This window comes from Urocitellus parryii, chromosome 2 (genome assembly GCF_045843805.1).
Source record: "Urocitellus parryii isolate mUroPar1 chromosome 2, mUroPar1.hap1, whole genome shotgun sequence".
Lineage (NCBI taxonomy): Eukaryota > Metazoa > Chordata > Mammalia > Rodentia > Sciuridae > Urocitellus > Urocitellus parryii.
In genome coordinates, this window is record NC_135532.1 from 72,194,836 (window position 1) to 72,219,110 (window position 24,275).

At 34.1% G+C, this 24,275-nt stretch overlaps 1 long non-coding RNA gene across 1 annotated transcript in view; it reads left to right on the top strand.

Annotated features, from left to right (window-relative positions):
* The first annotated feature begins 7,604 nt into the window (after positions 1 to 7,604).
* The window catches only part of LOC144250335 (uncharacterized), a 77,780-nt gene continuing 61,109 nt past the window's right edge, over positions 7,605 to 24,275 (top strand). The window contains exons 1-2 of the long non-coding RNA XR_013342454.1: positions 7,605 to 7,688; positions 17,303 to 17,449. This is a non-coding gene — a long non-coding RNA (uncharacterized LOC144250335). The remainder of the gene's footprint in view (positions 7,689 to 17,302; positions 17,450 to 24,275) is intronic.

A 24,275-nucleotide genomic window follows, 5' to 3' on the forward strand; every position in this document is an offset into this window, starting at 1 on the left:
TGTTGGTAACCAATAAGGTCTATAAGTAGCTGCACTTTTAGGGGATGATATTTTGTTAGAAATTGAATCCAGACAGATATTTTGCCAAACTGGTGAGTTTGTGATCTTTGTTTAATTAGCATGATTCGGTCTACTCCCAGAATAATTCCCCTGCTTTTAGTATACTTGTCAAGCTTATTTATTCACTGGGCTCTTTGTTACTTTAGAGTAGACTTTTATACCAAAAGTCACAGAACAACATTTGTGGTTATCATATAAAAATCAAAGTTTGATCTCCTCATCAGTTTTAGGATATACTAAGAACATGAATAGGACTAAAATGAAGAAGATGTGGTGAAGGTCTATTAGAACATTATTCTCATTGGCTTGCTGCATTATTGTAAAATGAAAAATAGCCTCATTATACAACCAGCTTTTCCACTTTATTATAACTATGAACTGAATTGATTATTTGAGTATCTTAAAAATTATGTATCCATTTAGGAATGTTCTTTGAATGTCTCCTATTTATGTGAAGTACCATGTAGATGCTGAAAATATGTGGTCTTTTGCCTCAAAGCATTTGCCATTAGCAGTGCTTAACACAAGCATGCATCCTATAAGCTTTCAGACTATTTTTTTTTGTAGGTAATGTCATTAGATTTATTTATTTATTTTTATTTATATATGACAGTGGAATGCATTACAATTCTTATTACACATATAGAGCACAATTTTTCACATCTCTGGTTGTATACAGATATACAAATATAGTCATACCAATTCGTGTCTTCATACCTGTACTTTGGATAATAATGATCATCACATTCCACCGTCATTTACAACCCCATGGACCCTCCCTTTCCCTCCAACCCCTCTGCCCTATCTAGAGTTCATCTATTCCTCCCATGTTCTCTCTCTCCTTATCTTTCAGACTATTCTGTATCTTCTTCCACAGACCTTATCCACTCTTCATCATGTACTTATTTTTAAAAATATATTGGGAAATTATACTGTTGGGCTCTAAACTCCCCCATGAGTGGGAAATATTTATTTTGTTAATGGCTATGTCCCCAGTGTCTAATGATTAACACATCACTAATACTCCATTCATTCTTGGCTGACTCATGTAGATAGTAGGAATCGTGGCTGGAGAGGTACTATGTAAAAGAAAGCTATTAAAGAGGTACCAATTATTGTGTGGTGTCTGTGCTAGTACGGAAAGGTGGTTCAGATTTAGATGTATTGAAATCAGCAGAAAGGGAGAAGGAGCAGGACAAAAAGGAATAACATGTTCTACATTTTCAGACCTTTGAGGAATGAATATTTATGAAGAGATCATTTACTCACTTCTATTCCAATCCAAGTTAGATGTCAGAAAGTTGGATGTGTGTGTGTGTGTGTGTGTGTCTGTGTGTGTGTCTGTGTGTGTGTAGGTAGGTAACCAGACACTGGAAAATCTGATTAAAATCTGATGGACAGGCAGAACCAAGGAATCTTAATATTTTAAATGAAATGTTGAGAAAGTTCAGGTAGAATTTTATAATTTTAGTTAAATGGCTTATATAAACTACATTTAGTTGTTTGTTTATCTTTTCAATATTAAAAACACCTTTATAAGGGCATACAACCATTTTAAGGGCAGAAACTGTATATTTTAGTCTTCTCAATCACTGTTACTAGCATAGTCCCTAGTTCATTGTAGGTATTAGGTATATATTTTTGAGTAGATGATTATTTGGATTTGTTAAATGAAACCATAGTCTGAAAGTTATGATGTGAGTCTTTGCTTTGGAACATAGGTAGATAAGATGCAGATAAATAAGCAAATAGACAAAAAGAGAAATGGAATACAGTAAGACAGATAAACAAAACAAATTTACACCCGTAATACACACACACACACACACACACACACACACACACCTATCCCTTTGTATATCTTGCATATATACAGGCATAGGTTCAGACATACCCACTCAAGTACACACTTTTACATACAAATGCATATACATATTCACAAACACTGACATAGACAGCCACACAAGCCCATATGTGCATGAGAGACAATAGACAAAATGCAAGCATCATATTATAGAAAACATAAGCAAAACGGACAGAATTATCAAGGAAGATAGTATCAGAAAGGCAGACAAATAACAGATGGAGGAGGATTTGAAAGGACAAATTAAAGAATAAAGAGTTTAGTCTCCATGAAGAGGAAGGGGTCCACCCTAAGTAGATTATCACATTGTAGGCAGATTTCCCAAACTCATATTGTGCATTGCCAAATACTTACTTACACATCACATGTTATCTACACCAGAATCTGAGTCTAAAGATGACTGTCTTATAAAATTTGCAAAATTTAAAAATGCTTACTTTTTTTTCTTTACAGAATTCAAATTCTTGTTTTAAAAGACAATGGGAAAATAGAGTAAAATAAAAAGAAAAAAAGAAATTCCATTACCACAACCCAAAATTCAATAATATTAACATTTTTAGTTTTTTATTTTAATTTGTTAATCTATAGAGCAGGTGTTTTATCCCTACTTGTTGGGGCAGCACTATCCTGAGATGGACAGATTAACTGGTTTTGCACACTGCTATTTCAGAATTTATCATTAGCCATAGTTCAAGGGATTCATCTGATTTGGCTAGCCATCTGTAACAATATTAGGAAGAATACTGAGAGTGAGTAAAGAAAATTTACCAGGAGTGACAAAACCAACATTCAAAATACATTATTGTTAGTTTCAACATTAATGTATGTAACTAATTTCATATGATTGTGTACATTATTTAAAGTTAATGTGCTTTCTCACTAGAAATAGTGAAAAAATTTTATCCCTGTTTGGGTTTTGTCTTTTTGTGTTGTGGTAGAAGGTAAACAGTGAAATGCTAGAGCAAATGCCTGGTCAGCTTTTCAGCTTCTGATATGCAGGGTAGGTCTGGTTGCAATAATATCTCTTGTTTTTCTTTTTCTGAGAATATCTCCTTTCAGTCCTAATATATATATATATATATATATATATATATATATATATATATATAATTTCCATTATATTTAATATATATTTCTAATTATAATTCTGAATTATAGTTAGTTTCTTTAATTTTTTTAGAAAATGTGTCCATCCTTCTCATCTCTGTCATTTCTGGTAGGAAATCTCATGTAATGTAAATTACTTTTGCACTGAAAGAAATTTGATAGCACAAATATTAGACTGCCAGCAAGTCTCTCACACTTTGTTCTTTTCATTTATTTTTTAAGTCGATTTTCTCTATATTGTTCCTATTTGCTCATTTCTGTTTTCTGTCTTCAAGGTCAGTGATTCTTTCAACTTCCATCTCCATTTTATTGTTGAGCCTGATTTAGAAGTTCTTTGTTTTTCCTCGGTCATCATATTTTTCTAAAGTTTCCATCTGTTCTCCTTTATAGTTTTATTACACTGCTAAAACTTTCAGTTTCTTTGCTGAATCTTTATATTTTTAAAGTGTTTATACATGCTCACAACTGCTTATTGGTGCATTTTATCATGGTGTTTATCTTCTCAGTGTTCTATTGATTCACTTTTTATTCAGTTTAAGAACATCCTAATTCTTTTTTTTAATTTGGAACCAGGGATTGAACCCAGGGTGCTCAACCACTGAGCCATATCCCCAACCCTTTTTTATGTTTTTATTTTGAGACAGGGTCTCACTAAGTTGTTTAGGGCCTTGCTAAATTATTGAAGCTGGCTTTGAACTTGCAATCCTCCTGCCTCAGCTTCCTGAGCCACTGGAATTATAGGTGTGTGCCACCAAGCCCTGCAGAACTTCCTAATTCTTAAATACATGGGCAGAGAGTTTTTTATTATGCTGGACAGGGTGGGAGTTCTGCCTCCCCATGAGTTCTCCACTCTTACCTTCATGACTGCGGAAGGTAGCAGTGCCTCACTACTTCTAGGAGGTGGTGAGTCCTGACTCTTCTGTTAAGCCTCTTCAGACACCACTCAGCCAATGGAGGGGATATCTCTGCCTTTGCTGGGGAGGATGGGGATGAGGCCACCATTTTACTTGTGATGTTTGGTTTGAGTAGAACAATTATTTTCTAAAAGTATTTTGCTAGGCTTATCATACTGATACTTTTTTTTTTTTTTTGAAGGATAGACTTTTTTCCTGGGGCTTTAAAAAAAAAATCTGCATCTGTTGGGTTGCCAGTTTCTTCAGCTCCAAGTATGGAAAATACATGGTGAAAAAGAAGATCCAGGAACTTGCCATCATGCCATTCTTTTGGATTCTGATATCCATCTGTTCTTCCTTTTCTCTTTGTTTCTCCGAGACTGCCTGTGTTTGTTTTAATATAACATTGCTTGTGTTTTGAGTTGTAAGTAGTGGAGCAACTACAAAATCTGCATTTTCCTAGATTTTGATATATTTTGAGCACATAGATTTTAAGAAAATCATTTGAGATGATTCATTGAAAATCAAACATTGAAAAGTAACTTAGGAATAGCCTCCCAGTCAATTCAAACTCTATGCACACTTTGGTAATCATTCAAACTTATTTTATTCAAAATTGTCCAAAACCAAAGCAAAATACAAAACAAAACCATTCTCAGCACTTAGTTAAGACCACAATAGTAATTGTCTGACCAGTTTCCTTAGCAGGAATTTTTAAACAGTCTCTCTTGAACTGAATCTGGCAAATAGAACAGATTTTCATTGGATTTTTCTGAAAGGTAGTGATATGACTTGAAGGAGTCTTTCTGGATACCTTTCAGTTCTTTATTTATATAGATAATACTGTAATTCTTAATGTGTCATAGTGTTAAGTAGGTAATCAGCCATTTTACCGAAGGCATTCTATGTAGAAAACATTTCCTTTCAAAGTAATAGTTTTTAAAAGCAGCTTGAATTTATTTTATTTCTTTATATATCTTTCAAAAAGTAAATAGTTTCAGTGCTGGAATGGAAATGCATAATCTCCTGAGACTTCTGGGATGAGTAGCCAAAGGGAGAATTGTTTGGCTGGATGGATTACAACATATTTTTTTAGCAAAATCATAAATATCCAAATGTAGATTCTGGCAATTTGGGATGTCATGTCAATATGAGGAATTCCCAGGAGGATTCTGGAACTCACATGGAATTATCAGGTTATAGCAGTAAACATAGTAGGCATAGTTTTTCAATAGTCATAACAAAGTATGATCTGTGTGACATATTTTGTATAATAAGTAATACAAGTCTAATATAAAACAGGTGACTAATATTGCTTAACTATTTAAGTATACCATATGTGATAAAACATAGCCAAATTTTAATTATTTCCATGAAAATATGGATTCCAACATTTAAAGACTATACGACCTCTGTTGTGAACTCTGACGCTACATGTGATATATATTGTGATGATGATTCTAGTTTATTTTATGTAATCAATTATGAAAAAGTAAATGAATATTCAAATAGTTTGGGAAGGAATAATTGTCTTTTTTTATGTGGAGAAACTGGTCATCCAAGAGAATATTTCCAAGAAATATGTTCTGCTATGTTAAGCTAAGCATTTACATTATTTAACCCATTTGTTTCTCAAGGCTCTGAGGTTCATGAGCCCAGTTTCCATCCCTTTGGTACACCTTAATCTGCTGCTGAATTCTATAGTTAAATTTTATACCCTTATCTGAAACTGTCCCTTGTAAAATGCAGCAACTTGTGAAGATCAGATGAGAAATATACCTTGAACAACTAGAAAGTTTAAAGCATTTGTCATGGTAGTTTGAACATTTTACTTTAGTATTGAAAAAAATTAAATTATTAAATGGATGAACTGAGACATGTGTAAATACATGAGTAAATACATAGTAGAATTAATACTCTGGTTCTCATCTGCTATAGTAATCTGATCTCTGGACATATCTCACTTGTGTGAGATACTTTAGCTTAAATCAGTATCCAATATAATGAGACCATTATTTATCATTGTCACAATCCTGTGTCTTATTCTCTAAATTCCAGGAGTAGGATTAAGATATGGCTATATTTCACATATTATGTAATGTTTAGAGTTATAAATTTGCTTTATGAAAATGTAAAAAAAGAGAGATATGGCTGTATTTAAAAAATAAAAACAATTGTCAACTGTTGTGAATTAAAGAGAATTTTCATTTCCCCATTGTTTATAGAGGTTGATCTTGAAGAAGACAATTAATCATCCTGTCCAACCTGAGGGGAGATTTCGGAGCATTATCAGAATCTGGATATTCTAGAAGCTTCGAAATACAAAGTCACTTGAAGGCTAAATTCATATAATTTCTAGTTTAAATTCAAAAAATTAATAAGTTTTTTGTCTCTGGGAAGTAATTAACAATAGTTTTATTTTGTTTTATTTCTGTTTATTTTTACCCTTTTCTTTAATCTTTGGATTCTCCTCAAACATGTAAAGATTTTTGCCTATGTAGGTGTCAAAAATATGAAATAAGTTAATGTGGATGTTCAGGTGGGAAGGATTTGTTAACTTGTGGGATTCTCTTCAGGGTGATTTGGTGGCAAGATACTTTTTCCACTGGAATGGCCCTCAAGTGTGTGTATTACTGTTTTCCTTTCAGTCAGATAAGAATCATTCAACTTTATGCTTAGAAGATCCAATATTTTCTTGTGAGGATTCTGATAACAGAGTGGGGAAGGAAATCATAGAGTCTAATATTAAATATGCAAACTTTTAATGCATTTTACTGCTTTGAGACCTGGCCCACATATCCTTCTCTACTTCATCGGTTGTCTTAGACTCCAGAGTAAAAGTCCCTATCATCTGTCACACGTAGAAAAGATATGCTGTGGAAAGAGGTTAAAAGCTCTGACTTTTCTGTAAGCTTATTTTCAACCAAGCTATTTTATTTTCTATCTTAGCACTGTGTTCTTGTAGACCTTGCATCTCAGTTTAACTGTAATCCAATCTAAAATTGCTTACTGCTCTCTAACAAGGGAAAAATTTCAAAGTAATTCCAAAATGACTTTGCCTCCATTTTAGTGAAGATTCAGAGGTACAAAGAATTAAGCATAGATAGCCCTACAAGCATGTTTAACTAAAAGTATAGGAAGCTTTCTGGTCCTCATTATCTGTGTAACCCTTTCCTGGTTTCTGTCTTTTTCCCCTCTGGACGCAACCACTCCTATTAAGTAAAGTTAAACATCATCTGTCAATACACTGCAGAATAACACGAAGAATCATTATTCAACTTTAAATTGAATAATGACTGTTTTGGCAATGAATGAATTGAACTGAATGTTATCATGAGACAGCACTTGGTATAATTATTTAATTAATGGAAATGAAGTATTGCAATATTAAAGAACTTGAGTACACATTGAAGGATACTGCGACTATGTGTGGCTCAAAGCCAGCTCAGGGCAATTCACATTTTAAAATAATGAAATGATGAATTTTTATCACTTTTTTTTTTCCTTTTTCATTTACTAAGCTTTGCATCTTGATTGAAGCAAAGACATCTGTCTTTTCCCGGATAGCAAGAACTTTGGTTGCTGTGGCAACATATTGACTAGGGAACTTAAAATAAAGATGGCTCATTTCCAAATCTTTTTTTTTTCTCCTTTTTCTTCACAAAAAAAGCACACATTGGCAAGAAAGCTCTACTGGAAGCTTTATAATCAATAAACCTGTTGTTTGTTGAAGGATTACATCTCTAAACTTGCATGTTAAGCAGGTAAGAAAATGTACATTTGACTTCATACACTTTTAAGCCATGAAACACTGCACTATCTCCTTTTTAACCAGATTCCTTCTTCCTTTCTTCCTACTTTCCTTACTTCCTTCCCTCCTTCCTATTTTTAAAAATTGTGATGGCAGGAACCTGGGTGGGTGTAGAAAGGGGGGGGGGAGGCGGTGAAAGAAACTCTTCAAAAGCCTTAGTTAAGAACACAGCCTGGTTGCTAGGGCTTGAAAAGATTGTTATTTGTAGCTAGCACAAAGTTATTCCAAAACGCACTCAGCCTTAGAAGCAAACAAGTTCTACATTTTTAAGAGAGGCAAGGAATGAATCTTCCAACGTATAAAAATAATCTTTTGACACTTTGCGATGCACAGAGGTCTGTGCATTCAATCTCATGAAATATCAAGGGGAGGAAAGGGTAGTTAATTTCATTAAATTGAGGCCATAAATCACAAATAACTCATATATTTACAAATGACTGAATTTTTACAGCATTTCTTTCTAAAGAACTTTTTTTTTTTTTTTTTTGGTGAGTTTTGTAGTTGGGTGGGGTTTATCAACAACAAACTGGCATGACAGAAAAACAAATGTGTGATTCTACTTTAGTTTTATTTACTGATCTTCTTCCAAATCTAGAGTCTTATAATATGTTTCTTTTCAATTTGCTGCATAAACTTATGTAAAGTAAATGGTATTTGAATAATAAGTTAGATATTTGAACTTTTAATATAATTTATTTAAATTAATTATAGAAATACACCAAATTTTGCTGTGGGATGGGCAGGGGTAATTTACATGGAATATCACAATAAATTCAGAAAGTAAAGGAAATAAAAATGATAGTACCTTTATTAACTTTTGGTTGAATTATTTGAGATAGATTTTAAAATTTAAATCTATTTAGAAAAATAAATAAGTTTTTTAGAGAACTTCTAACTTTAAGAACTAACCTTCTGTAGTAATGATCAAATATTATCACAGAGCAAACATAATTTTAATCTTTCTTCTTTTTGCCTCCTTGGTAAAGATAAAGACTACTATAATGCAATAAAGAACATATGATGCTTTCTTAGGTAGGTATTTTTAGCATAAGAAGAATAAAGATATATCCTCCCTTTATGCATAAAAGTTATAGAACACTGAACTGACAAATTTGATCTCAAAATGTTATAAATCTTTCTTCCAAAGAAGCCCCTTAGAGGTACCAATAATAACAAAAGAGATTTCCATGTGATGAAGCTAAGTGGATATATTTAGAAGATGATTGCATAAAATGCTTATCACAAGAATCTCCTGGTATTGATATTAATGAGACTATTTGTAATGATTTTTCAGAAGGTATAAGAAAACATTGGTTGCACCAGTAAAAAAAATGTGGGGATGAGGACAAGAAAATTTGACTGGTAATTTCTGCTTTTCCTTTCTTGTCTATAGTTGCCTATGATGGACTCCCTTCCTACTTATGTTCAATAACATAGTTCTACTAACTTGGTTCCCCTCTTGTGACCGTTAATCTTGGTTGTCAATTTGAATGCATTTACAGGCACTTAGAAGACTGGTTAAGCATACATCTGGGTGTGTTTGTGAGTATGTTTACAGAGATGATTGGCATGTGGTCAGTGAACTGTTGACAGAAAGAAAAAGTTGGGGGGCCCTGATGGAACAAAGAATAGAAAAATAGGTAAATGTTTATCTGCAAGCTCCATTCTTCTTTAAAGGGTATTTTTTTTTTTTTTTTTTTTTGGCTGCTGCCATCACCCTTGTACTCCGAGCTCTGGACTCTTTGGGTTTTCTATGTGGAGTTACACCAGTGACTCTCCAGGAAGCTCTCAGGCCTTCAACCTCAGATGGGGACTTTGTCATTGGCCTTTTTTTTTTTTTTTGAGGCTTCCAGCTTCTTAAACCGAGCAAGTATTTGTTTCCCCAGTTCTCTACTCTACAGGTGTCTGTAGTGTGACTATCCAGTCTCTTATCCTGTAAGCCAATCTAAAAAAAATACCCTCTTATAATTACAAACACATTCTCTATAACCCTGACTAATCCACTTCTCTAGGTCTGTGACACTTGGGATTTGGCTTTATTTCTTCACTCTGTGAACTTCTTAATTTTATAATTTTGATTTTTTTAATTCTTTATGTTGTTATATCAGTGATCAGGCTGCCAAAATAAATTTCCCAAAGGATACTAGGGAGATAAGTTTAAAGACTCATTCATTGAAATGTTTAAGAGCATATGTATCTACATTTACTAAGGACCAGAAGGTTATAGGTAATTAAGAAGTGCTAAACTAATTCTGTTAGGAAAAATTTGAATACTAGGTTTTGTGCAAAAAAAAATATGTCATTCATTAGATAAAAGATCAGTTGGTATTTTAACAATAGGCATGTTACCAGGGTAGTATACTAATCAAGAAGTAAAATAGTGCAAAGGAGCCACATGATTTATCCCACAGTTGATAGGACTTTCAGAAGCATGTTCATTGAAATATATTTTGATGACATAATGTCTTCTCCGTTCATAGAATTATCTAGGGGATTCAGGTAGCCAGATCAATATGTTGTAGATTGAGTGCTAAAGGGCAAAATCAAGGAAACATCCAATGAGATTTTCTTGTTTATTTTTCTTCGAACGTGCTAAGTACTTATAAGGCACTGAACCAGTGCTATGAAGGATTGAAAAATGAACAGAATAGTCTTGAAGGACATTAACAATAATATCTTTGGCATTCGCCATTTTACCAGCCAGTCTCAGAGCATGGTTGAAACATTCACTGGAAGGATACCACAATGCTCTGAGAACTCTCAATAATGTCCATTCCAAATACTTCTAACTTTAAATTTTTCTTAATTTTTTTTAATGATCTAAGAAGTTATGTGTAGAAACTGTTTCACACCCTTTTTAAGTGGAATACATACACATGGAATGGGCAAAAGGAAGAGATCCACCTGACAAGAAAACTGACAAAACCAGTTAATCTATAAGTACATTACATTACAGTAAAATCGCTGTTAAATCAAGTCACATCCTCAATTTTATTGCCTTATTGTATTTAGCCTTAATGGCATATCTTCTTAAAATGACACTAACTCCAAAAGAGTCATTTTAAAAATATTGCTATCAAACAGATATTTGCCCAATACATTGCAAATTTCTATGAGCAATGACTCTATTCTTTTCTCCCTCTGTCTCTTTCTCTTTCTCTTGGCTTTATATATTTCCAGAACTTAGCATGGTATCTAATATAAGGAGCTTGGCTGTTATTGAATGAAGGAATTGACAGCATAGGAAAAGAAATTAAAAATACCCTTACTTGGAGGGATTATTGTTTGTTCTTGACTGTAATAAATATGTGCATTTGAACCCCAATGTAAATAAGTACATGCACATCATACATAGGGAAATCACATAGAAATCAGAAAAAAACGCCATTCGTGAAGAACTGGGTTAATTCCTTTAACAAAATGAAAATACAATAAGAATAGAAATATCATGAGAGGGATGACTAAGAGGCTAAGTATCTATGGTAGTTTATGTGCAAAATTTTCTATATGCAATTTTGGTTCAAAAATCAATAAATATATACAAAAATATAAAAATGAAAAAGTGGAAGACTCATATATTAGCACCAGCACAAGCAGGAAGCACTTTTTATTAGGTTCTTGTGTTTTTTCAAAAATGTAGGTAAATTCAATCAAGTATAAAGAAAATTTATGCCCATCTCATCACATCATACTAAACTGACATTGCTTTTTGCTTATTCTATCTTAGAAATCTCTCCCAAATTAGTACATCTTTTTTTTTTTTAATGTAACACTGAATGTTCCTGTTTGTGAATATATTTTATTTACAAGTCCTGAATTGAATTTTGTTTATTTTCAGATATTGCTTTTATAACACTTTTTGCAACTATAAAGTTTCTTACATATACTATTTTGAAAGTTTATATTTGTACCTGTAGCCATATAAACTCCCCCCAAAAAGATTGATGCATGAAAAGTTAATCATCTTTGCTTTTAATGAATATTACCAAATTTACACAACAATTTATGAAAGATACAAGCAAGTCTTGGAAGACAGTCTCTGATACAGAAGGCCAGTGAAGAATGATTAGAAATTTAGGTGTGGAGTCAGGTGTGGAAAAGAGACATGCTCTCAAAACTCTGCAGGTAGAGATAGGAAGGATTTCAGTTGTTGTCTCAGTCTATTTCTATAGAAAATAGTTCAGCAAGAGTGTATGTGATGAATGCAGAGAATCACAACTTCAAAACAGCAAGTGTAATGCCATTCCAAGAGAACCTGATAAATTCCTTAAGGGATCACACAGTCTGAAATGGTCTCAGACTCTGAGGAGAGACAAATCTTCCCTATAGGCTGATTTTTAAATTTATTCTGACTCGGACCCCAGCTTCAAAGAAGATGAAACTTTTTTCTTTGCAGAAAACTTAAGACAATTAACCACCAGCCTCAGGTGCAACTTCAGTTTTCACAAAAATGCTTTTCTCTGCCCATGTTCACATCCTGGGGAACAAGCTTCCCTTTAGAGGATGATAGGGAGGCTGCTCATGAAGCCAGAGGTTTTTTTCACAGTTGTGCTGCTTGCAAGCAGAGCAGTTCACCAGTGCAGAGATGCCTGTCAGTAAAGAAGGAGAAGGCAGTAAGAAAACTAGAGAAAGCCCATAAGAATTTTCTTCTGTTTGATTACTGTACCTGCAAAAAGTAAGCTTTCAATGATTACCTAATATTATCAGATTTTCCAGAGTAATGCATTTCAGGAACAAATTAAATCAATCAGATTTGGTAAAAACTCAGCAGACTTTCTTAGTTTTTTTTTTTTTAAAGTTTATGTAAAGAAAAAAAGTACAAAATGTCATGGTAAGATTACTACAAGACAATAGTAATTAGCATAATAAATATGAATGTTATAAAGACAGTTCTATAAGTTCAACTGTTTTTGAAGTTATACCTAATTGAATCATACAAGAGAATGAAGTACTATAATTACTAGAAATAAATGTTTAATTTTATGTATTGTTACATACTTTGAAAAAATCTTTAATAAAGTCATTTAAAAATCTGTAGCTTTATATGTAAAGCTTATAAGAGATTCCTATTCACAGCAGGATGTTTAATAAATACATTCAAATCAGAAACTTTCTTGTAGGGTATTAAAAAGGTTTCCAATGAGAAAGAAATATAAAATGTAAACCATCATAGTAAGAGCTAATTCATGAAGTAAGATCCTATTCATGACCAGGGCACAGGAGCAAAAGTAACTAATTACTCTCAAATAGTAATTTATTTTCCAACAGTCCTGCTAAAACAAGAATTTTTGTTTTTAGCATGAATGTACCTAGAGGATATTGTGTTAGGTGAATTAAGACAGGCATAGAGAGACAAGTAACAAATGTTTTCATTTGTATGTGGAAGTTAAATAAGTTTTGGTGTTTGGTAGTTTAGCTATATTAAATGCATTTTCAACTTAGTTTATTTTCAATTTACAATGGGCTTATTGGAACATAACCCCTTGGAAGTTGAAGAACTTCTATATTTTATATTCATTTTGTTAGTGTTATTTAAGCTGCATTTACATAACTTTGGAGTAAAAATGAAACTCATGTTGGCCCAATGCAAATCAAACTATAAATTTAGCAAATTATATTATTCACTCTTCACCATAGTGGTATCTGTCAGGAAAAGAAAATGATACATGAATATCTTTTTTTAAACCCAACTTCTCCATACATTGTTATGGGGTGGATGCTCCCATTCTTGGAAGAGCCATCCTCTTCCAGCACAAGAGAAACTCAGGGCCAAGTCTGGAGAGAAGAAATTCAAGCCTCAAGCTGCAGCACTTACAGGCCGATTTGGCATCATTAATGCACTTGGGAATATCTGATCCCGAAAGTAATTCTGACATTCTTTCTCTACTAAGAATCTATTTAAGAAATTGTTTTGGAAAGCCCCTATTTCAAACTTCAAGGATGTATATAATTGAAGGACAATAGTTATACTTTGAAAACTTATTACAATGAAAGAATAATTATGTTTTCTTGGAAAAATAGCTATATTTGGCATCACATTCATTTCCATCAACTGATAATTTGTTTCCTGCCTCTTTATATATGGCATAGCTCTATGATTGGAATTCAAATCTTGATTTTGTGAATGTTATTTTTCATGAAATAAATAGATTATATTAAATAGTTTTTTTTGCTTAAATGTCATTCTAAAAATGTAATTACATAATTAAAGACCCATGATATTTTAAAGTTACTTTTATAGTTGAATATATTGTTTCTTTATTCTCTATCTGTATTTCTTTATTCTGTATCTCTAATCTATTAACTTTAAAGCCACTTAAATAGTTCTATGCATTTTTTTTTATCTCTTCCTTTATTATAGTATCTGGAAAATGATACCAACCAAATCAAAACCCTTTGCAATTTCAAGTATAAATTAAATGAGTGTATAATTATGAAATGAACTTATTCTTCAGTTTCAGACATTTTAATCTGAATGGAGGCTTCTAAACTTTTAAATGTGTCTATTGTTTTAGGAATCTTAATCTGATAAATTTTCCAAAATTAACTGTTTTCTTATTTAATATTTTGGTGTCTTAAGTTTCTGAATTAACACGCTAGTTTAAGTTTATTAATCCCATAGCATAAAGAACTGAATTTTAAAATTAATTTGCCATTGGGTTTATGCCAGTAGTTTTTTCATCCAGGTATTTGGTAACATCTGGAAACACTGTTTTTTGTCATTAAAATTCTGGGCAGTCAAGGACCTGAACAGACACTTCTCAGAAGAGGATATACAATCAATCTATAAATATAAGAAAAAATGCTCATCATCTCTAGCAATCAGAGAAATGCAAATAAAAACTACTCTAAGATATCATCTCACTCCAGTAAGAATGCCAGCCATGATGAAGACAAACAACAAGTGCTGGTGAGGATGAGGGGAAAAAGATACACTCATACATTGTGGGTAGGACTGAAAATTGGTGCAGCCAATTTGGAAAGCAGTATGGAGATTCCTTGGAAATCTGGGAATGGAACCACCATTTGACCCAGCTATTTCTCTTCTCGGACTATACCCAAAGGACCTAAAAAGAGCATACTATTGAGACACAGCCACATCAATGTTTATAGCAGCACAATTCACAATAGCTAGACTGTGCAGCCAACCTAGACTCCCTTCAATGGATGAATGGATAAAAAAAATGTGATATATATATATATATATATATATATATATATATATATTACTCAGCACTAAAAACAAATAAGATCATGGCATTTGCAGGGAAGTAGATGGCATTAGAGCAAATTATGCTAAGTGAAGTTAGCCAATCCCCCCCAAAAAACAAATCCCGAATGTCTTCTCTAATATAAGGGGGTGACTCAAAATGGGGAAGAGAGGAAGAGCATGGGAAGAATTTTACCTCTACATAGGGAAGAGGGGTGGGAGGGAAAGGAAAGGGAGGGAGAAAGAGAATTACATGGATGGTGGAAGGAGACCCTCATTGTTATACAAAATACATGTATGAAAATGTGAGAGAAAAAAAAAGAATAGCGTTACCCTAGATTAGGTAGAGAGAAGTGATGGGAGGGGAGGGGAGGGCTTGGGGAGATAGGAAGGATAGTAGAATGAAATAGACATTATTATTACTGTGTGTATATATGTGACTGCATGACCAATGTGATTCTGCAGCCTGTACACTCAGAAAAATGAGATATTATATCCATCTGATTCAAATGTTTGATATGTCAAGATCATTGTACTGTCTTGTGTAACTAATTAAAACAAAACAAAACAAAAAATATATTCCTGAAAAAAAATTCTGGGCAGTGACAGAGATGGCACTGATACGACAAAGAATTGGGGCACTGCTGACCTTCTACAATGCATGAAATGGAGCTCTACACCTGTGAATGATCTGATTCAAACGGTCAGTGCCACTGTTGAGAAACTTGCTTGATGTCACAGCTTCATAAGCAGCATGGTTTCTGGTATCTAGGTTTAATAACAAGATGAGGCAAATGTAATCTTTCTTATCATGAGTGACATGATGAGGAATGACATGAAGATCAAAAATCAAGATGGGGACAGAAGATCAGTAGGTTATCATAGCAAATGTGAAGAAGTTTGATTCCAATAAGTTGGAAGAAAACTTTTAGATGCTTTTTTTAGAACAAAATCTTGGCTGTCTCAGCACAACTGAAAGCTAAGCTCACTTAATCCCAATAGTTTGATTCATGTGGTATGTGAAATAGAAGAGAATGAGCAGTGTCTTCTAATACTAAGGAAAGTAAGGTTTTGATTTAGGCAAGGAGGGAATGTGAACATGTCAAAAAGGTCACGCATATAAATTAAAGCTGTTTAAAATCAATGTAAGTTTGGCGAAAGTTGTTGAAAGAGAGGCCCTCCAAAGAGAGAGAAAGAAGCAGGAGGAGGAGACAGAGTTTATTTGGGGATGGTCTTTTTGTGTGCTCAGAATTATGTGCCAAATAATAATTTCATATTCAATATGGCATTAAGATAGAGGAAATAAATTTACTTGGCTTATTTGCGTCATATGTGACAACTTCTAAAAATTAGCTAAATGTTCTAATGGATAAATTGAAATGTGAGTGGAGATTAGCAATAAGTGAGGGGCATTTTGGCCAGAAGTGGCCTAGCATAAAAGCAGTAATGAACATATCTTCTTGGTTAATTTTCTTGAAAAACATGGAAGATTCAATGCAAAAGCATCTTGTTTTTAAAGACGTTTCTTATACCACTTGTCTACATAAATTTCATACCACTGAGAGATACAGAACAGCTTGAGGTTGCTGGGAAGACTAAACTTTTTGGATATTTTTTAAAACTGATGACACCTTTATGGGCTGGAGGAAAATATCTATTGAGCAGAATTCTCTATAAATTATTGAAGAAAGTTTTAGACACTTATGTTTTGCTGGAGTCACTTGATCCTTTAATAATTGGGAAGAGGGGGGTGATGTGGTCCACTTTTAAGAACTGAATCAGAGATAAGGAAGAAAAAGTGGCAAGGATTATTTCACCAAGGGAAACAGATTTGAAGAAAAAGAGGGCTTAAATTCAAGAAGAACAGGATTTCTATATCACACAGTTGATGTACAAAACTGTACATTGAACAAATTAGATTCTGTATATTGAACAAATTATTCTGAATTAGTTTAGCAAATGTGGGGGAACAGCTCTGAAGTACGTCCTCATTCTGGCAGAATGTTGGAGTGGAATGGATCATCAAATGGTGTGGACTCAACTTTGAGGAAAGAGAAACAGAGTAGAATGATAGGGAGGTACCAACTGTGTGCTGAACATCATTCCACGTGTTGCCTCATGTATCCCACTAGTGAGACACATCGTATTTGGGGACATTTTGCTGATGACAGAACTGGGAACTAGTAAATGTCATTTTCCACACATCTAGCTCATGGAAAAACTGGGAGAGAATCTTAGCTTCTGGAGAAATGAAGCAAAGACTGATGATGTCTACAGCATTTGAAGATTTACTATTCAGCTTTAAAATGATTCATTTTTTTTTCCTGCATTTTAATCAGGACTTTTTCTATTCACAGGGACTACTTCTTGGACTATTTATTAACTGGAAAGCTCATTCCTCTTTTTCCCTCTGTGATTATGCCTTGGTACGTCTCCAGAGCTCGCCTGGCTTATGTTCTTCAGGTTTTCTCAGAGGCATCACACAAATGTGTCCAAGTTGTCAGGTGATGTATGGTTTCCATTATCACCTTTACAAACTATATCTCAGATAACATTCTCCAAAATTCCAGATGTTCTCAGGGATAAAATCGTGGCTGTTTCAACACAATTGAAAGTGAAACACACTTAATTTTCTGTTTAAATATTTATTCCAAAGTGACTTAATCACATAATAAGTTTTTCTGCAGTCATTGAATAGTCATTTGGCAAACAAACAGAAAAAGAATAAAAAAATCAGAAAATATGCATATCACAGAGTAAGACATGTTGGTCATAAAGTATTAAAAAGTGTGGTATAAGATTTATATAATCTTCAAAATGAACACAATATTTGTGTATAGGTAACTACTACTTAAGGCAACACAAGCTAAGGGTGAGTGGATGATCTTATTCCATTTAATTATATTCATTTCATAAGACTAAATGTTTGAAAAATATTAAACATAATAGTTGTTGCAGTAGTATACTTTCATAATTTTAATAGTTGTTGCAGCGGTATAAATGTGTAATTTTTACTGATTGGTTTATTCTTGGGCAAAGTTGATGTACAAAACTGTACATTGAACAAATTAGGTTCTGTATATTGAACAAATTTTAGTTTGTTCAGTTTATTATAATGAAAACAACATAGACTGGGTAGTTTATAAACATCAGAAATTTGTTTCTCATAGTTCTGGAGGCTGGCAGTTTGAAATCAAAGATGGGCAGAGTCAGTGTTTGGGGAGGGCCTACCTCATAAACAGAGGTCTTTTTTTATACCTCATGCCGGGGAAGAGGACTCAGAAGTGACTAGAGAGACAGGGCCTGTGGGCTCTGCCATCATTAACTAATCACTTTCAAAGTCTCTACCTATTAATACCAGCACTTTAAGGGTTGGCCTTAGAACTTGTGGATTTGTGGGGAGACAGACACAAATATTCAGCCAATTGCACTTTAGAATATTGTTTTTACCCTATAAAGGACCAGCCAGATAATGTAATGTGGGAGGAAGGCTGGGCTTCAGAGCCTGCAGGGAGAGACCGGGAATAGGATGGGAGCGCAGGTTCTGGTTAAAGGTGTTACCATGGACTCATTCCCTGTTGCCTGTGAACAGGGAATAAGTGTGACCAATTTCTCACTTTTTTTGAGCGAGATCATAGCTCAATTTTTTAATGAACAAATTTCTTACTTTTTAAGTTGTTCTGAAAATTTGTCTAGATTTCCATTCCCTTTGTGAAAAAAAATAAGCATTTCTGAGACATAAAATTGCTTATCATCCTTCTTCTTGACAAATGTTATACATTGTTTTAAGCTCACAATCTTTGCTTTTCCTGTTTAAATTTACTTTTTCCTGAAACCGGAACCAGTGTATGTTGGTAAGTGAAAATGTACTTATTTCATTCCTAGGTCAAAAATTACATTGGATAAATAGTGAATATAATAAACCATTCATGATAGAGACTTGGAATTCATTTAAAATATTGAAAATAATTATATATATGAGAATTTCACTGATTTATAAAAATGTTTTGGTTTATTGAATCAACTGTATTACAGTTAGTTAAAAGTATGCTAAAAGAAATTTTGAAAATGCAAAAAATATCGCCCACTTTAAAAATCAGTCTTGCAAAAAGAACAAGAAACACAACCATAAATGATACTTTTCTGTTGTAACTCATCAAAATCTATAAAGCCCTCCCACAATTTATGAAAATGGAAATCAGATGAGGATACAGCAAATGACTAAACAAAGAAAGTATGGTGCTAATTGCTTACAAAAAGGCTCAAACCAGTGGGCAACTAATTTCAAAGTATAGAAAATAAAGTGGTGAACAAATGGGACTCAGAAGCTAAGTTTGGGAGTGAGCTGAAATAGTTGCATTATTTGAAGTTTTTTTTTTTTTATTAGAAGTTAGACCTCCAGGGTCACACCTTTACCACTTATGCTCAGATTATTACCCCTCTTTCCATCCTGAGGAGACATGACATATGTTTTCTAGAAAAATTTTATTGAGAATACTACAAACTCAGTTTTATATTTTTTAAATGTCTTTTTGGTTGATGCTAGGCTCAATCTCTATAGTACAGGGTGATTACTTAAGATTTTATTTTGAAAAGTTTTTTTTTTCTTTCTGTTTACAGTTGTTTTTGTTTGCTTTTAAGGAAGGGTAAGTGGAATGCCCTGCGATGAAGCTAGCAAGTCCCCTTGCTTAAGAATTTGGAAAATGTAGCTGGGCGCCATGTTGTATGTCTATAATCCAGTGGCTTGGGAGGCTGAGGCAGGAGGATTTCAAGTTCAAAGCCCTAAGCAACTTAGTGAGACCCTGTCCCTTAAAAATCAAAAACAAAAACAAAAATTTCTTTCTCTCTCTCTCTATATATATTTATATATAAAAGGCTGGGGATATGACTCAGTTTTTAAGTGCCCCTGGTTTCAATTCATGGTACTCCCAACCACCCTCCCCCCTAACTGGAAGATGTAAAGAAATACAGTGTGTTTTAAAAAGGGCATTTCTTTGCTTGCATAACATGAAATAAAGTTAATTCTATTTTATTGAGTTGAGTAAACACACACATATATGTAAATATATATTACTGTGTGACATACTCTAAATGATTTTAAAATATTTACTCATGCAGTCATCTTAATAACCGTATAAGATGGTTATTCTATATGAAAAAAAAAAAAAAAACTGGCACAGGACTCATCACACAGGCACACTCCTAGAGACATAAGCAGATTTCTTGTCAGGCCCCTAACAGGCTGCTCTGCTCAGAGAGAGAAAGAGAAGCAGCAAGCGAGGGAGAGCAGCAGCAAGTCCCCCTTGAGCATTACCTTCTATAGGCCAGAATCATGGCCGTCCATTCGGGGCGGGTTTAGCCCTTGCAACTGGCATAGCAAACATCACCTGATTTGGGGGAAAGCAAGTTACTCTTTCTTAAGAACAGAGAAGAGCAACTTTTTATCTCTCAAGGAGAAAACAGAGACTGGCAGGTTTGTATCTCTTGGGAAAGGAAGATGGCAGTAGTTATGCCAATACTATGTATTTATATACATTTTACAGAAAAAGTATGAAAGCACAGAGAGATTCAATCACTTCCCCTAAGAAGTGGCCAAGGCAATACAAATTGGTGGTGGCAAAACGCTGCTGCCTTCCCCGAATTTCTTACATAATATATTGTGCATTATGGATCCATGACAGTGTTTCACTCCAAAGATTATGAGCAGTTTCTCCTTTAATCAAAGCTTTGTGTAGACAAGTCTCCTTTACTTCTTGGTTTGAACACAACTCAATTTAGGAAGGACATGACATTGTTAAAGACAAAAATATTCCATGATACTTGTTAAATCATGATAAGCAAGATGCATTCAGGGCCATTGTGGTAGGTTACAGGGGCCACTATAGCAAGGTGTGGCAGAGATGGGGAGAGATTGGTTCACTTTCAATAAAGTGTGAGCAAGTACGAATTTATTGCCATGGGGCAGAGTCAGGGTGTGGGGGTTGGTAGGCAGATAATTGCTAAAGGCATTACAAGAGGTAAGAGAGATTCTGTCTAAATCAACCTAATAGGATGCTTGCTGATACAGATCAGAGTAATCTTACATCTCCTGATCACTTAAGGTGGAGGGTGAAGGACTTTATCAGATATTGAGGATGGAGGAACACATATGATAGATGGTGTGACTTGCATATGGTTTGAGTGTGTCCTTTTAGGGTTCATGTGTTAGAAGCTTAATCCTCAGTGTGGCAATATTAACAGTTGGTAGACAAACAATTAAGTGGTGAAACCTACTGGGAAATAATTAGTCATGGAGGATACTCTCCTCTTGGAAGAAATTGATGTCGTTCTCATGGAACCTTGGTTAGTTTTTAGGAGAGGGTTGTTAAAAAACATTGAACTTGGTGTCTCAATCACTATTTGGCTTTCTGTCCTGAAGTGTGAGCTCTCCCTCTTAACACACATACCACTACTGTGATGCCATCCACCATGAAGTATGCCTCTGACACTAGTGCCCTGTCCTTTGATGTTTAGAACTATGAGCTAAATTAGCCCCTTTTCTTTCAAAGTACCCAACGTAGGAGACTTAGCAGCGTTCTTCACTAAAACTAGATTTTACAAAATTTTGTGCCTAGGATGGGCCCATGAGAAGTTTCAGAAGCCTAACTATAGTTTAGCCAAGCAAAGAACTTTATTAATATTTAATTAAAATGCTAGCCTGTATTTTTAAAATGATATCACAATTGCTCTGTATATTCTTTTCACATATTTTAAGTCCTATTCAGGCCAGTGACCTTTCCTGGACTTGTGCCAGGGTTGGACTCTTTGCTGAGGACCATGTGACCTCTGTTCTCCTATCTCTACCCCACAGAGCATGGCCGATAATGCCATCGGGGACCAGTACATTCTCTGTCCTCTTTCATCTCAGGGATCCCTGGCCAGACTCTCAGGAGCTCTCCTTTTCTGGGGCTTTGAGAATTTCCTATTTCTTTGTCTGGGAGTCCCTCTCTGAGAATCCCGTCCCCGCCTCTTCCTGCTTCTTGTCTTTGCTGTGTTTCCTTTTCATCTCTTTCCTCAGTCTCCTTCACACAGGGACTCAAAGTTTGCCCACTAGTTGGTCCTTTGCCAAATCCACTGTTCTCAGCAATACTCTTTAGTTCTCTGGGCTGCTTCGTTCAACTGCTTTTATAAATATATATTTTACCTCACTCCCTTGGGAGAGCCATTAATGGTGAGAATAGTCAAGTTTATTTTCGTAAAGGATTGATGTTTCACAACCTTCCTGGCTATTCAAGATTTATGGGAAAAGTTTTAACTCATACAAAGTAGATATTTTCTTGGCAGGAAGAAAATGAGTAAAATAACGAAAAGGTACCCTATCCCCCACAATCAACACAACATAAAGGATTACCTAACTAATCACAATGAAATTATACAGAAAGATAGAGAAAGAATTAAACTTCAAACCAATTCTGCACTTAAATTATAGAATAACCTTAAGGCAAATTAACTTTTATTCTCAAATGCCTATAGTCTAATAAGGAAAAGTTTTGTCACCTTTTAAAATTTTCTGTGTAGTTTCGCCTTTTATATTGTTTTAAAACCAAAATCCCTCTGGGTAAAAATTCGTGTACATTCTATTTATAGTAAGAATTTTTCCCCTTAATCAATTCTTGTAATACGCAAGGATCGGCAAGTCAGGTATAATTTTCTCTTGGTTATGGCATTCATATATACTCATGCAAAAATAGTAAAATGTTTTATTTTTCTTTCTTCACTTTACTGAAATTGGTGACTTACATCATACAGAGAGGCCCACATGAATATTTGTTTTTAAATTAGGACCATATTCTCAATTCGCTACACAATAAAGGGATTATACATTTAAAAGAACTGTAAGCAATCAGGAAGAAATTTTAATTAATCACAAATAGAACTGGCCCAATGGAAGTAATTTGACCCGACAGTTTGAGGTTTGATCAGCACAACACAGAGATTAAGAAGACTTTTGACCTGAACAGAGCCGGAGTTGGTTCAGTCTGGAACTTTAGAAAGGGAAAGCTAATGGGTTCAAATCACACAATATCTTTGTTTCCCATAATGCTACCATCCCATTAGCAACCAGGGAGAAACTTGCTTAGTTTCTGTAGAAACCATCCAGTAGCATATATAGCTCTGGTCCACAATGAGGCAACAGAGATTAGGCCACAACAAACTATAATCTTTCTCTCATGTTCTCTATGTGTAAAACACTGAGCCAGCTCCTTTGAAGCACTAATTGACTGTCGGTCTCAATTAGTGGCCTGATCGCTTTCTAGCTTACATTTATGTTTCCACAGTAACCGAGTCGGCATTTAGGGTAGAATGAGAGTACTTACGGGGAAGTACTTAAATATGTACACTATAAAAGAATAACTGAGATTTTGGGAAAACTATCTGGAAGGACAGGGCCCAGCAATTCATATTTCTGTTTCTCAAGAGTGACTTTGTGCTGAAAGCACTAAAATGGAATCTTTTATGTAGTTAACAGGAATATGTAAACATATACATTATACAGCAAGATTGTTATCAGTGATTTAAAAAAAAAACGTAATAGACTTAACAAATAGACAAGAAGACTCCTATGATGAGTCTAAGAATCCTGTTTTAATAAGAAGAATGCATACCAAAAATTCCACCATGAAATACAGTAAAATGCAGAGTAGATTGTGGGGAGAACTTAGCTTTGATGCCAGAGAAAACCCAGTGTGCTTGTTTGCCTAGCTGGTATGACTTTGGGGAAGCAGTATAAACTCAGTAAAACTTGGTTTTCTGATGTTACATGCGGATACTGGTATCATCTTTGTGATTCTACTGGGGAATTATAAAAGCTAAATCATGCAAAAGGTGATGAATCATTTCTGACCATAGTAGGTGCTCAGTTATTGTCAGTTTTATAATCATCATCATCATCATTGCAAGACCTGGAAAAGAGAAAACTGAAGTGTGGTATTAATGACCCACTCCTGACCTTGGCAACAAACAGAAGTAAACATTGCTTTGAGAAAATTAGGAATTTACTCTATGGGTCTCCAAAGGTAAGAACTAAATCCAATGCATTGAAGTTATAATGGGAAAACTTAATTCCACAAAAGCAAATACTTTTCAAATAATTTGTGGATTAGCTCTATCAGATTGTCAGAGATAGGAGAAAGCCTACATTGAAATAAAATGAACCAAAATGAACCTGAAGTATCCATTAGTTAAAAATATTTTATAACTACTGTATTTCCTACTAAAATGAAAAAAAAATCTATAGTAGCCAGGCTTTTGAAAAAGGTTTTAGTATAAACACTGAAAATTAAAAATGCA